This window comes from Bombina bombina, chromosome 6, assembly GCF_027579735.1.
Source record: "Bombina bombina isolate aBomBom1 chromosome 6, aBomBom1.pri, whole genome shotgun sequence".
Taxonomy (NCBI): domain Eukaryota; kingdom Metazoa; phylum Chordata; class Amphibia; order Anura; family Bombinatoridae; genus Bombina; species Bombina bombina.
This window is the reverse complement of record NC_069504.1, coordinates 1134136144-1134150447: the sequence shown is the minus strand read 5'-3', so window position 1 is coordinate 1134150447 and position 14304 is coordinate 1134136144.

Here is a 14304-nt window from a genome sequence, read left to right as displayed (position 1 = left end):
ACAGTCGCACAGCTAATAAGTACAGTGTCACAGCCAATATGCACAGTCTCAGCTTATAAGTGCAGTCTCATAGGTAATAAGCGCAGTCTCACAGCTAATAAGTGCAATCTCATAGCTAATAAATACAGTTTCAAAGCTAATAAGCGCAGTCTCACAGTTAATAAATACAGTTTCACAGCTAATAAGTACAGCCTCACAGCTAATAAGTACAGCCTCACAGCTAATAAGTACAGCCTCACAGCTAATAAGTACAGACTCACAGTTAATAAGTACAGCCTCACAGCTAATAAGTACAGTCTCACAGCTAATAAGCACAGTCTCACAGCTAATAAGCACAGTCTCACAGCTAATAAGCCCAGTCTCACAGCTAATAAGCCCAGTCTCAAAGCTAATAAGCGCAGTCTCAAAGCTAATAAGCGCAGTCTCAATATGGTCACTGAGTGGGCTCTCATCAGGTCAGAGATTACACTCTCATACTATCACTGAGTGCGCTCTCATCAGGTCAGTGATTACACTCTTATACTGTCACTGAGTGCGCTCTCATCAGGTCAGTGATTAAACTCTCATACTGTCACTGAGTTCGCTCTCATCAGGTCAGTGATTACACTCTCATACTGTCACTGAGTGCGCTCTCATCAGGTCAGTGACTACACTCTCATACGGTCACTGAGTGGGCTCTCATCAGGTCAGTGATTACACTCTCATAGTGTCACTGAGTGTGCTCTCATCAGATCAGTGACTACACTCTCATACGGTCACTGAGTGGGCTCTCATCAGGTCAGTGATTACATTCTCATACTATCACTGAGTTCACTCTCATCAGGTCAGTGATTACACTCTTATACTGTCACTGAGTGCGCTCTCATCAGGTCAGTGATAACACTATCATACTGTCACTGAGTGCGCTCTCATCAGGTCAGTGATTACACTCTCCTACTGTCACTGAGTACACTCTCATCAGGTCAGTGATTACACGCTCATACTGTCACTGAGTACGCTCTCATCAGGTCAGTGATTACACTTGCACACTGTCACTGAGTGTGGTCTCATCAGGTCAGTGATAACACTCTCATACTGTTACTGAGTGCGCTCTCATCAGGTCAGTGATTACACTCTCATACTGTCACTGAGTGTGCTCTCATCAGGTCAGTGATTACACTCTCATACTTTCACTGAGTGCAGTCTCACAGCTAATAAGCGCAGTCTTACAGCTAATAAGCAGTCTCACAGCTAATAAGCGCAGTCTCACAGCTAATAAGTACAGTCTCACAGCTAATAAGCACAGTCTCAGAGCTAATAAATACAATTCTAAAGCTAATAACTACAGTCTCACAGCTAATAAAAGCAGTCTCACAGCTAATAAGCACCATTTCACAGCTAAAAAGTGCAGTCTCACAGCTAATAAGTACAGTCTCACAGCTAATAAGTAGGAGTACCCTCTCATCAGGTCAGTAATTACACTCTCACACTGTCACTCAGTGCGCTCTCATCAGGTCAGTGATTACACTCTCATACTGTCACTGAGTGCGCTCTCATCAGGTCAGTGATTACACTCTCCTAGGGGGAGTGTACATTAAGCATGATGTAGTTATAGACAATCAGGGGGAGTGTAGGCTAGCCATGACGTAATTGGTAGGTGGGAGGTAGCGAGGCAGAGCAGGGGGATTGTACATTAAGCGTGATGTAGTTATAGACATTCAGGGGGAGTGTAGGCTAGCCATGACGTAGATGTAGGGGGTCAGTGGGAGGTAGCAAGGTGGAGAAGACTTAAAGCTTAATGTAGTTATAGAATTCAGGTGGTAGTGGCGATGTTTGTCTCGCCAGCTATCAGCTGTCGAGAAAAACGTTGCCTGAGCTAGTTAATGTGGGTGTAAATAAACTTAAGTCCCCATGGCAATATTTGACGTGTGCCTACAGAAACTAATTTTAGTTTCAGTGAGCACACTGTTTCCTCCATGTAAGCACACTTCAAATAGGGCTCCCCTCCACAGTAAAAAAGCAGTGATGTTGGCGATATTGGCGGTGACGTCATACTCCCTTTGTTTCAATGGGATAGACATTGCCTCTCTCTGGCATCGCTCAGACACGCAATTTTTTTTAGAATACTCTGACAGATCATCGCGCTGCGCTGTTTCCCGATGGTCCATCAATGTTTTGAACACTATCACTATCATGTTGTCAATAATTGAACTCTCGTCAGGTCAGTGATTACACTCTTATACTGTCACTGAGTGCGCTCTCATCAGGTCAGTGATTACACTCTCCTACTGTCACTGAGTGCGCTCTCATCAGGTCAGTGATTACACTCTCCTACTGTCACTGAGTGCGCTCTCATCAGGTCAGTGATTTCACTCTCCTACTGTCACTGAGTGCACTCTCATCAGGTCAAAGATTACACTCTCATGCTGTCACTGAGTGCGCTCTCATCAGGTCAGTGACTACACTCTCATACGGTAACTGAGTGCGCTCTCATTGGGTCAGTAATTACACTCTCATGCTGCCACTGAGTGCACTCTCATCAGGTCAATGATTACAATCTCATACGGTCACTGAGTGTGCTCTCATCAGTTCAGTGATTACACTCTCACACTGTCATTGAGTGCTCTCTCATCAGGTCAGTGATTACATTCTCATACTGTCACTAAGTGCACTCTCATTAGGTCAGTGATTAATTTCTCATACAGTCACTGAGTGCGCTCTCATCAGGTCAGTGATTACCCTCATACTGTTACTGAGTGCGCTCTCATCAGGTCAGTGACTACATTCTCATACTGTCACTGAGTGCGCTCTCATCAGGTCAGTGATTACCCTCATACTGTTACTGAGTGCGCTCTCATCAGGTCAGTGACTACATTCTCATACTGTCACTGAGTGCGCTCTCATCAGGTCAGTGAATACAATATCATACGGTCACTGAGTGAGCTCTCATCAGGTCAGTGACTAAATTCTCATACTGTCACTGAGTGCGCTCTCATCAGGTCAGTGATTACACTCTCATACTGTCACTGAGTGCACTCTCATCAGGTCAGTGATTACACTATTATACTGTCACTGAGTGCACTCTCATCAGGTCAGTGATTACACTCTTATACTGTCACTGAGTGCGCTCTCATCAGGTCAGTGATTACAATCTCATACTGTCACTGAGTGCGCTCTCATCAGGTCAGTGATTACATTCTCATACTGTCACTGAGTGCGCTCTCATCAGGTCAGTGATTACAATCTCATACTGTCACTGAGTGCGCTCTCATCAGGTCAGTGATTACATTCTCATACTGTCACTGAGTGCGCTCTCATCAGGTCAGTGGTTAAACTCTCACACTGTCACTAAGTGCGCTCTCATCAGGTCAGTAATTACACTCTCATACTGTCAATGAGTGCGCTCTCATCAGGTCAGTGATTACACTCTCACACTGTCACTGAGTGCGCTCTCATCAGGTCAGTGATTACATTCTTCAACTGTCACTGTGTGCGCTCTCATCAGGTCAGTGATTACACTCTTATACTGTCACTGAGTGCGCTCTCTTCAGGTCAGTGATTACACTCTCATACTGTCACTGAGTGCGCTCTCTTCAGGTCAGTGATTACACTCTCACACTGTCACTGATTGCACTCTCATCAGGTCAGTGACTACACTCTCATATTGTCACTGAGTGCGCTCTCATCAGGTCAGTAATTACACTCTCACACTGTCATTGAGTGCACTCTCATCAGGTCAGCGATTACACTCTCATACTGTCACTGAGTGCACAGCTCTCATCAGGTCAGTGACTACACTCTCATACTGTCACTGAGTGCACTATCATCAGGTCAGTGATTACACTCTCATACTGTCACTGAGTGTGCTCCCATCAGGTCAGTAATTACACTCTCACACTGTCACTGAATGCGCTCTCATCAGGTCAGTGATTACACTCTCATACTGTCACTGAGTGCGCTCTTATCAGATCAGTGATTACACTCTCATACATTCACTGAGTGCGCTCTCATCAGGTCAGTGATTACAATCTCATACTGTCACTGAGTGCGCTCTCATCAGGTCAGTAATTACACTCTAACATTGTCACTGAGTGCGCTCTTATCAGGTCAGTGATTACACTCTCATACATTCACTGAATGCGCTCTCATCAGGTCAGTGACTACATTCTCACACTGTCACTGAGTGCGCTCTCATTAGGTCAGTGATCACACTCTCATACTGTCACTGAGTGCGCTATCAGGTTAGTGACTACACTCTCATACAGTCAATGAGTACGCTCTCATCAGGTCAGTGATTACACTCTCATACTGTCACTGAGTGCACTCTCATCAGGTCAGTAATTACACTCTCAAACTGTCACTGAGTGCGCTCTCATCTGGTCAGTGATTACACTCTCATACGATCACTGAGTGCGCTCTCATCAGGTCAGTAATTACACTCTCACACTGTCACTGAGTGCGCTCTTATCAGGTCAGTGATAACACTCTCATACTGTCACTGAGTGCGCTCTCATCAGGTCAGTGATTACATTCTCATACTGTCACTGAGTGCGATCTCATTAGGTCAGTGATTACACTCTCATACGGTCACTGAGTGCGCTCTCATCAGGTCAGTTACTACACTCTCATACTGTCACTGAGTGAGCTCTTATCAGGTCAGTGATAACACTCTCATACTGTCACTGAGTGCGCTCTCATCAGGTCAGTGATTACACTCTCATACTGTCACTGAGTGCGCTCTTATCAGATCAGTGATTACACTCTCATACATTCACTGAGTGCGCTCTCATCAGGTCAGTGATTACAATCTCATACTGTCACTGAGTGCGCTCTCATCAGGTCAGTAATTACACTCTAACATTGTCACTGAGTGCGCTCTTATCAGGTCAGTGATTACACTCTCATACATTCACTGAATGCGCTCTCATCAGGTCAGTGACTACATTCTCACACTGTCACTGAGTGCGCTCTCATTAGGTCAGTGATCACACTCTCATACTGTCACTGAGTGCGCTATCAGGTTAGTGACTACACTCTCATACTGTCAATGAGTACGCTCTCATCAGGTCAGTGATTACACTCTCATACTGTCACTGAGTGCACTCTCATCAGGTCAGTAATTACACTCTCAAACTGTCACTGAGTGCGCTCTCATCTGGTCAGTGATTACACTCTCATACGGTCACTGAGTGCGCTCTCATCAGGTCAGTAATTACACTCTCACACTGTCACTGAGTGCGCTCTTATCAGGTCAGTGATAACACTCTCATACTGTCACTGAGTGCGCTCTCATCAGGTCAGTGATTACATTCTCATACTGTCACTGAGTGCGATCTCATTAGGTCACTGATTACACTCTCATACTGTCACTGAGTGCGATCTCATTAGGTCAGTGATTACACTCTCATACGGTCACTGAGTGCGCTCTCATCAGGTCAGTTACTACACTCTCATACTGTCACTGAGTGAGCTCTTATCAGGTCAGTGATAACACTCTCATACTGTCACTGAGTGCGCCCTCATCAGGTCAGTGATTACACTCTCACACTGTCACTGAGTGCGCTCTCATCAGGTCAGTAATTACACTCTCACACTGTCACTGAGTGCGCTCTCATCAGGTCTGTAATTACACTCTCACACTGTCACTGAGTGCGCTCTCATCAGGTCAGTGATTACACTCTCGTACTATCACTTAGTGCGCTCTAATCAAGTCAGTGACTACACTCTCATACTGTCACTGAGAGCAATCTCATCAGGTCATTAATTACACTCTCACACTGTCACTGAGTGCGCTCTCATCAGGTCAGTGATTACACTCTCATACATTCACTGAATGCGCTCTCATCGGGTCAGTGACTACATTCTCACACTGTCACTGAGTGCGCTCTCATTAGGTCAGTGATCACACTCTCATACTGTCACTGAGTGCGCTATCAGGTTAGTGACTACACTCTCATACTGTCACTGAGTGCGCTCTCATCAGGTCAGTGACTACACTCTCATACTGTCACTGAGTAAGCTCTCATCAGGTCAGTGATTACACTCTCATACTGTCACTGAGTGCGCTCTCATCAGGTCAATAATTACACTCTCAAACTGTCACTGAGTGCGCTCTCATCTGGTCAGTGATTACACTCTCATACGGTCACTGAGTGCGCTCTCATCAGGTCAGTAATTACACTCTTACACTGTCACTGAGTGCTCTCTTATCAGGTCAGTGATAACACTCTCATACTGTTACTGAGTGCGCTCTCATCAGGTCAGTGAGTACACTCTCATACTGTCACTGAGTGCGCTCTTATCAGGTCAATGATAACACTCTCATACTGTCACTGAGTGCGCTCTCATCAGGTCAGTGATTACACTCTCATACTGTCACTGAGTGCGCTCTCATCAGGTCAGTAATTACACTCTCACACTGTCACTGAGTGCACTCTTATCAGGTCAGTGATAACACTCTCATACTGTCACTGAGTGCGCTCTCATCAGGTCAGTGATTACACTCTCATACTGTCAATGAGTGCGCTCTCATCAGGTCAGTAATTACACTCTAACACTGTCACTAAGTGCGCTCTCATCAGGTCAGTGATTACACTCTCGTACTATCACTGAGTGCGCTCTCATCAGGTCAGTGACTACACTCTCATACTGTCCCTGAGTGTGCTCTCATCAGTTCAGTAATTACACTCTCACACTGTCACTGAGTGCGCTCTCATCAGGTCAGTGACTACACTCTCATACTGCCACTGAGTGCGCTCTCATCAGGTCAGTGATTACACTCTCATACTGTCACTGAGTGCGCTCTCATCAGGTCAGTGATAACACTCTCATATTGTCACTGAGTGCGCTCTCATCAGGTCAGTGATTACACTCTCATACTGTCACTGAGTGCGCTCTTATCAGGTCAGTGATAACACTCTCATACTGTCACTGAGTGCGCTCTCATCAGGTCAGTGATTACACTCTCATACTATCACTGAGTGCGCTCTCATCAGGTCAGTGACTACACTCTCATACTGCCACTGAGTGCGCTCTCATCAGGTCAGTGATTACACTCTCATACTGTCACTGAGTGCGCTCTCATCAGGTCAGTGATAACACTCTCATATTGTCACTGAGTGCGCTCTCATCAGGTCAGTGATTACACTCTCATACTGTCACTGAGTGCGCTCTTATCAGGTCAGTGATAACACTCTCATACTGTCACTGAGTGCGCTCTCATCAGGTCAGTGATTACACTCTCATACTATCACTGAGTGCGCTCTCATCAGGTCAGTGACTACACTCTCATACTGTTAGTGAGTGTAACAGATACCTTTTTGGAGGCTAATACTACAGTCTATTTTATTTTTCCCTCAGCTATGAATCGTTTCAGTAAAAACTCAGGTAACGCAGGTTACTGGCAGATAACAAATTTATCATTAATATCTGAGGTTTTTTGATGCTGTTGCTAACAATAATAAATATTAATATCTGCTGCTAATGATTACATTGTGCTGGGTACTCACTGCCAGGATTTATTTCTACACCTCTATTTAATGCAAGTGATAACATTTATATCCCAGCAGGGGTGCCTGTATTCATCTATTTAATCTTCGCCATCATTATGAATATTTCTCTTCTATGGAATCTGCTGTTCCCAGATCTAGTCCATCAGCACTGGGACAAAATCTATTTGACAGGCCTAACAAGGATGTGACAAATTACATTGTCCTGACCCCCAGCTGAGAATCACAGATTTAGGGGGAGTGAGCGTTTCCTGTATCAGTCTCAATAACGTTGTTGTCGCTTCCTGTAACTGTCTGCGCTGACAATCCCCAAAGCTTCCAAAGGAATCTGCTCTTATTTATTATGCTGTAAGCTTTACAGAAGTCATTGTGCCAAATCCAGGATTGTTACTTCATATCTACTATAATATTCATCATTTGTATTTATATTTAATTATTAGTGGAAATTTATTTAAAGGGAAACTTGGAAGTCAAATTGAAACTTTAAAGTTCCAGACATTGGTAAAAAAAAAAAAAATAGTATCCAGAGGTGAGAATTGTGTGTGTGTGTGTGTATATATACATTCATACATGTTTTTATATAAATATATTTATTTATGTACATATATATATATATACACACACATATAGATATGTATATATTACTACTTAAAGGGAAATGGTATTTAAAAAATACCCCTCACTCATTGAAAGAATCAGAATTTAAACATGGCAAAAAAAAATTTTCCTATGCAAAATAAAGCACTTCCTGTTAATGCTGATTTGTTGATAAGTATGCAGGTATTATTTACAGCTGATACTGCTATATCCATATCTGTTTAAATGTCAACTTTCACTTAAAACAAAACAATTTAAGATGCTAAAACACATTCTCTATACTCGATGATAAGACATGTTTAATACTTTACTGTAAATGATCCATATACAAAACAATTACACTGTTATTATACTATTTAATTCTAGATTATTTTACAGTCATGGGATTCACCCATTGAAAAACCTATTGAGTATTTCATTGTACCTGCTTGGTGTAGCATTTATATTTATAAACTTTTTAAACCTTTCCAGTTAAAATGAAAAATCATTTATATTCAGTTTTAATATTTGTATTGCATTGTATTGTGTTTTAAAATAAATATTTTACATTAAAATGTTCTTCACTTAGAATAAAATGTTCTGTTTATTTTTAATATATATACTGTGTATGTATATATATATATATATATATATATATATATATATATATATATATATAAACCTAAACCTGTATATATTCTTATAGCTATATAGGTATAGATATATATTTTACAAAAATGGTCATATCTATATATAAATATATATATATTGAAGAATAAAAAGATTATTTTCTTCTATGTGGAATATAACGTATTCATAACCACCCTCGGCTTTAGTGCTGTTTGCCTAATGTGGTGTCGGGTTAGCGGACAAGCAATAAGTGTTTGTTTGTTTTTTTAGCACCCCCAAATTGAAGTTAACACGGTCACAATATGCGAAGTCCTAAAGCGTTGTCGCTTGCATGGCAAACTTGTTAGTTTTCTTTTACTTTGTGCATAGTTAGCGAGAGAACAAAAAAAATATATATTGCGCCAGTCGCCAACGAGTTTTCTTTTGAGTTTGACCAGTGGCTATGGACCTGGCATCATGGCACGGATGGGCGGCATTGCAAGAGCCACCAATGGTTCATTAATACTGCATAATACACTAATTCCTGGTTCTCATCTCTGGACAATATGAAGTCAGGGGACAGATGGGGTTTTGGTTGGTTAAACTGTGCACTTTATAGAGTTATTTTTGTTTGATACCAGGGTAATTTAAGGCTTGCTTGGTCCCGTTATGGCTTTGGGGAACCATAAGTAGAAACAATGAGGCCTATTTATTAAAGGTCTGTTGGACCTAATCCGACAGTGCAGGTCAGGTCCGACAGACCTTGCTGAATGCGGAGAGCAATACGCTCTCCGTATTCAGCATTGCACCAGCAGCTCTTCATTACTGCGGTTTCTGGCGAGCCTGCAGGGCCCTCAAGCTCCATTCTGAGCTTGATAAATGAGCCTCAAAATGTTGCAAAAGTCAGAAATGAATAAGATGATTTTAAAAAGGGGTTAAAGAGACAATAAACTCCTTGAGATTTTTATATATAATGTTTAGCTATAACAAATTTCCATCATTTCTCATTTTTAGAACTTGAAATGCACCTGTTGACTTATCAAGGCTAACTCTGCTACACATATGTCCCTAATTGGTTTATCAAAGAACAACTGCAAAACAATTTACTTTCTACTAACTTTATTACCAGGACAAGCCTTGTTGTCTATGGACTAAAGCCTGGCTTGGTTTCTCCAAATATGGGAAATAGTGGTTGGCGTTTGGCTCTTGATAAATAACTGCAGTAAAAAAAGATGTTAAAGGGACAGTCTAGTCAAAAATAAACGTTCATGAATCAGATAGGGTATTTCATTTTAAACAACTTTCCCATTTAATTTTCCCATCAAATTTGCTTTGTTCTCTTGTTATTTTTAGTTGAAAGCTAAACCTAGGTAGGCTCATTTGCTAATTTCTAAACCCTTGAAGGCCGCCTCTTATCTTAATGTATTTGACATTTTTTTACAACTAGAGGGCATTAGCTCATGTGTGCCATATAGAAAACATTGTGCTCACACACGTGGAATTACCTAGGTGTCAGCACTGATTGCCTAAAATGCAAGTCTGTCAAAATAACTGAAATAAGGGGGCAGTTTGCAGAGGCTTAGGTACAAGATAATTACAGAGGTAAAAAGTATATTAATATAACAGTATTGGTTATGCAAAACTGGGGAATGGATAATAAAGGGATTGTCTATCTTTTTAAACAATAAAAACTCTAGGGTAGACTGTCCTTTTCATTTGTTGAAACCATTAAGACTTTCTGCTATGTTATTCTAAAGCAACACAACATAAATGTCTTGCAAACACAAGCTGTGTACTGTCCCTTTATATAATGTGTGCTTACGATGTCTAAGTGGAATACGTGTGCACTGCATAACTACAGAACAGGAAGATTTATGTTAAACACATTGCAGAATAACAAGAGCTCTGTGTAATAAACTAACAACTCACTTCAAACAACACAGTGCGTATAATTAGCTCCATATGGATCAGTATTAATATTAATGGAAAGGAATTCAAAACAATATAATTGTGAGTAGCGCATGTTGCCAATATTACAGGTTATTGCTTATGGGGGCTGTTAACCCCTTGCTGACGGAGAGGTGTGCTGTAGCCCTCTCTGGTAGCAAAGGGGTTACAATAAAGCACTCTGCATCAGCAGGGGTCATATAGAAAAGTAGTTTACTTTAGTAAAAACATTTCCCCTATCCAGCATTTAGCAAGAAAACTGGATTTGTCTATTTTTTGCTTTGAAATCTGATTTGTTGTGCTTCTTTGTAAAAACTCAGCATGACCCGGCTTTCACACAGTTTTTGAAAGGAATAAGATTAAGTGTATTCACACAGGCATGTAGGTAAGTAATACGTATGGAGAGAGTAAGGCTCTCTGCCAAAAATGCACAAAGAAGGGAATGTTTGTGAAAAATGGTACTAAAGTGATATTTTACATCACTTCTGTCTAGTACTAGCATTTGGTTGTTACATGACAAATCTGATCTCTTTGAAGTGTCCAAAACTAATCACGGTCTAGCTGGCACTGGAGGAGCTATAGATTTATGGTGAGCTTTGCAAACTTGTGTTAGTCTGTGGTTAAAGTTAGGTTTTGGGAGCTACAAAGTAGTCTAGGATGGAATAGGGTTGGCACTATGATAAGGACTAAAATTAAGGCTAGGGCTAAGGCTAGTGTAAAGGTTAGGGTAAAAGCTAAGATTAAGGATAGGGTTATGGTAGTGTAAAGGTTAGGGTAAAAGCTAAGATTAAGGATAGAGTAAGGGCTAAATTTAAGGCTAGAATTATGGCTAGTGCAAAAGGTTAGGGTAAGGGCTAAGATTAAGGCTAGAGTTATGACTAGTGTAAAGGTTAGTGTAAGGGCTAAGATTAAGGCTAGAGTTATGGATAGTGTACAGGTTACTGTAAGGGCTAAGATTAAGACTAGGATTATGGCTAGTGTAAAGGTAAGGGTAAGGGCTAAGATAAAGGCTAGGGTTATGGCTAGTGTAAAGGTTTTTATAAACTTTCTTTATTTCGGCTTTTCAGAACAATACAATACATTGATAAGTATGACAAATGATCCAAGATACATATTGCAGAGTTCACTATTATGAGGGTACCATACTCGATTCAAAGTCCAATCAGTTCTGCTAGTAATGTTAGTGAAATTATGTGATTCAATAGAGTTCGTTCTTTCCAGCCATTTTATAATAAACATAAACAAATTATACTAAGATAGACTGACCCCTAAAGGAACCTCTCAAGGGGATCAGTTAACAATTAACATTCAACAATGAACAGTGAGCATGCTGTAGCTTGGCATTACAATCTTGGTATTCATCTGTACAGTTCTGGTTTTACCTGGCACAACCTGTTTTGTGACATAGTTCATATGTGATAGCGTGAGTATAAACGTTCCCTCCCTCACAACACTGTCAGTCGAAAGTCCACTGTCCTGTGAGCTGTTTTTCTAAGATGTAAATAGTGTCTCTAAATGGATAGATAATTTGTTTCTGTGTCTCTCTGGCTAGTGTGTGCATAAAGGGTTCCCACTTTTCAAAAAATTTCGCTGTTCTTTTATTTGGGTCTTCCAATGTGTCCCACTTTTCCTTAGTGAGCTGTGTGAGGATGAGGTTTTTCAACTCATTAAGTTTCGGGATTTTGCCAGAAGGCCAATGTTTCAGAATAAGTTTCTTGGCCAAAATAATCTCATTAATAATAAAGGGTCTGGCAGCTACCGGGGTATTATCTAGTTTCAGGAACAAGATTTGTTCCTCTCTGAGAGGGGTGTCAGTTGAAGTGAGAACCTTAATCCAATAAGCTATCTGAGCCCAGTACTTCCTAATATGTGGACAGTTGAGTATAAAGTGGAGTATGCTGGGATCCATGAACTGACACTTCGGACATATGTTAGGTATTGTTGTATTCCATTTCTTAAGGACTTTCGGGATCATGTAGGCCTGATGAAGCATCTTTGTATGGGCTTCCCTGAGGTCTGTGGCCAAAGTGGCCTTTCTAATGTGTTGAAAGCTATCAATGATCACCTGGTGTGTCACCTCAATGTCCAGAGCGTCAGACCACCTCAAAACTATGTTATTTATAGTGTGCTTTTCAATGTCGTGTAGTAATGTTCTGTAAAGCAATGAGATGGAATGTTTGCCATGTTTGAAGACTGATATAGTAGCCTCCAACCCTGAGTGTCCCACTAGGGACGGTGAGCCTCTAATTATCTGGTTAACATAGTGCTTGGTTTGCAGATATGCATAGTGATGTATATTCGGTATTTCAAACTCTCTTTGCAACTCCTGAAAAGTCTTGACCTCACTTGTTCCCATTTTGAACAATTGACTAACCTTCTTTAGGCCCCTCTCGTACCATATCAAAAAGGGCTTGGTAGAGTAGCCTGCTATAAAATTAGGGTTTCCCCTCAAGGGAAGATGTTTAGAATATGTATTGTCTATTTTCAACCATTTACATACTTTTTGCCATGCTCTCAGTGGTTCAATAAGGGGCAGATGTGAACCCATCGCCTTCTCAGCTTGTGTTCTAGTTAGGTGTGGTAACATTTCTAATGACATGGGGGCAATCAGCTCCTGCTCTAGCTGTGTGTGTGCAAAACAGCCCTCCCCTGTCAGCCAGTCTAACACTATTTTCCCAGATGTGACCCAATTATATAGCTTGATATTAGGTAGGCCAAAACCTCCCATTCCTCTTGTAGCTGTAAGTTTTTGTAGGCTGACTCTATGTTTTTTGTTGTTCCAGACAAAGGCCAGAATCGTTTTATTAAGGGTATTGAGGTCAGATTTTCTAAGCGTGAGAGGCAGCATCTGCATTGTATACAATATCCTGGGAAAAATGGACATCTTTATCAGGCTGATCCTACCCGTCAGGGACAAAGGCAGGCCCCCCCAAGCTTTTAGTTGAGACACTATGGATCCTATCAATTGTCTGTAGTTGAGGTCATACCATTTATGTGGATTAGCACTCAGCTGGATTCCCAAATATTTGAAGCTACTCTTTACTATCTTAAATTGAAAATCTGGCAGCCTCACTCCTCCCTCAGGATGCAGCCACAGAAGTTCTGATTTGCTGTTATTTATCTGATACCCCGAAATTTCCCCGAACATTTTAATTATGGAGATCAGGGGTGGTAGATTGGTAGGCGGGTTGGGAATAGCTAAAATCATGTCATCTGCGTACAGAGACAGATGAATCGTCTCCTTCCCTATCTTAAGGCCCTGTAGTGTATTCCTAATTTTCACTGCCAGCGGTTCCAATGCCAAGTCGAACAATAGTGGGGAGAGGGGGCATCCCTGCCTGGTCCCCCTTCCTAGTTTGAAGGATTCGGAGAGTCCTCCATTAATAATCAATGCTGCCCTAGGGTCAGGATAAAGCCGCCGGACCATTTGCAGAAATTCCCCTCGGATCCCAAATTTCTCCAAAGAATAGAATAAGTGTCCCCATAAGACTTTATCAAAAGCCTTCTCCGCGTCCACGGCCAGAAGGCACGCTTCCGGGAGCGGGGACGGTATGTCCGATTTGTTATAGTTAACCCAGTAGTGGGAGAGAATTAACTGAAGCTTTCTAATATTCGAGACAGAGGAGCGGCCCTTAACAAATCCTGTCTGATCTTTATGAAGGAGGGATTGCAGAATTTTCATTAA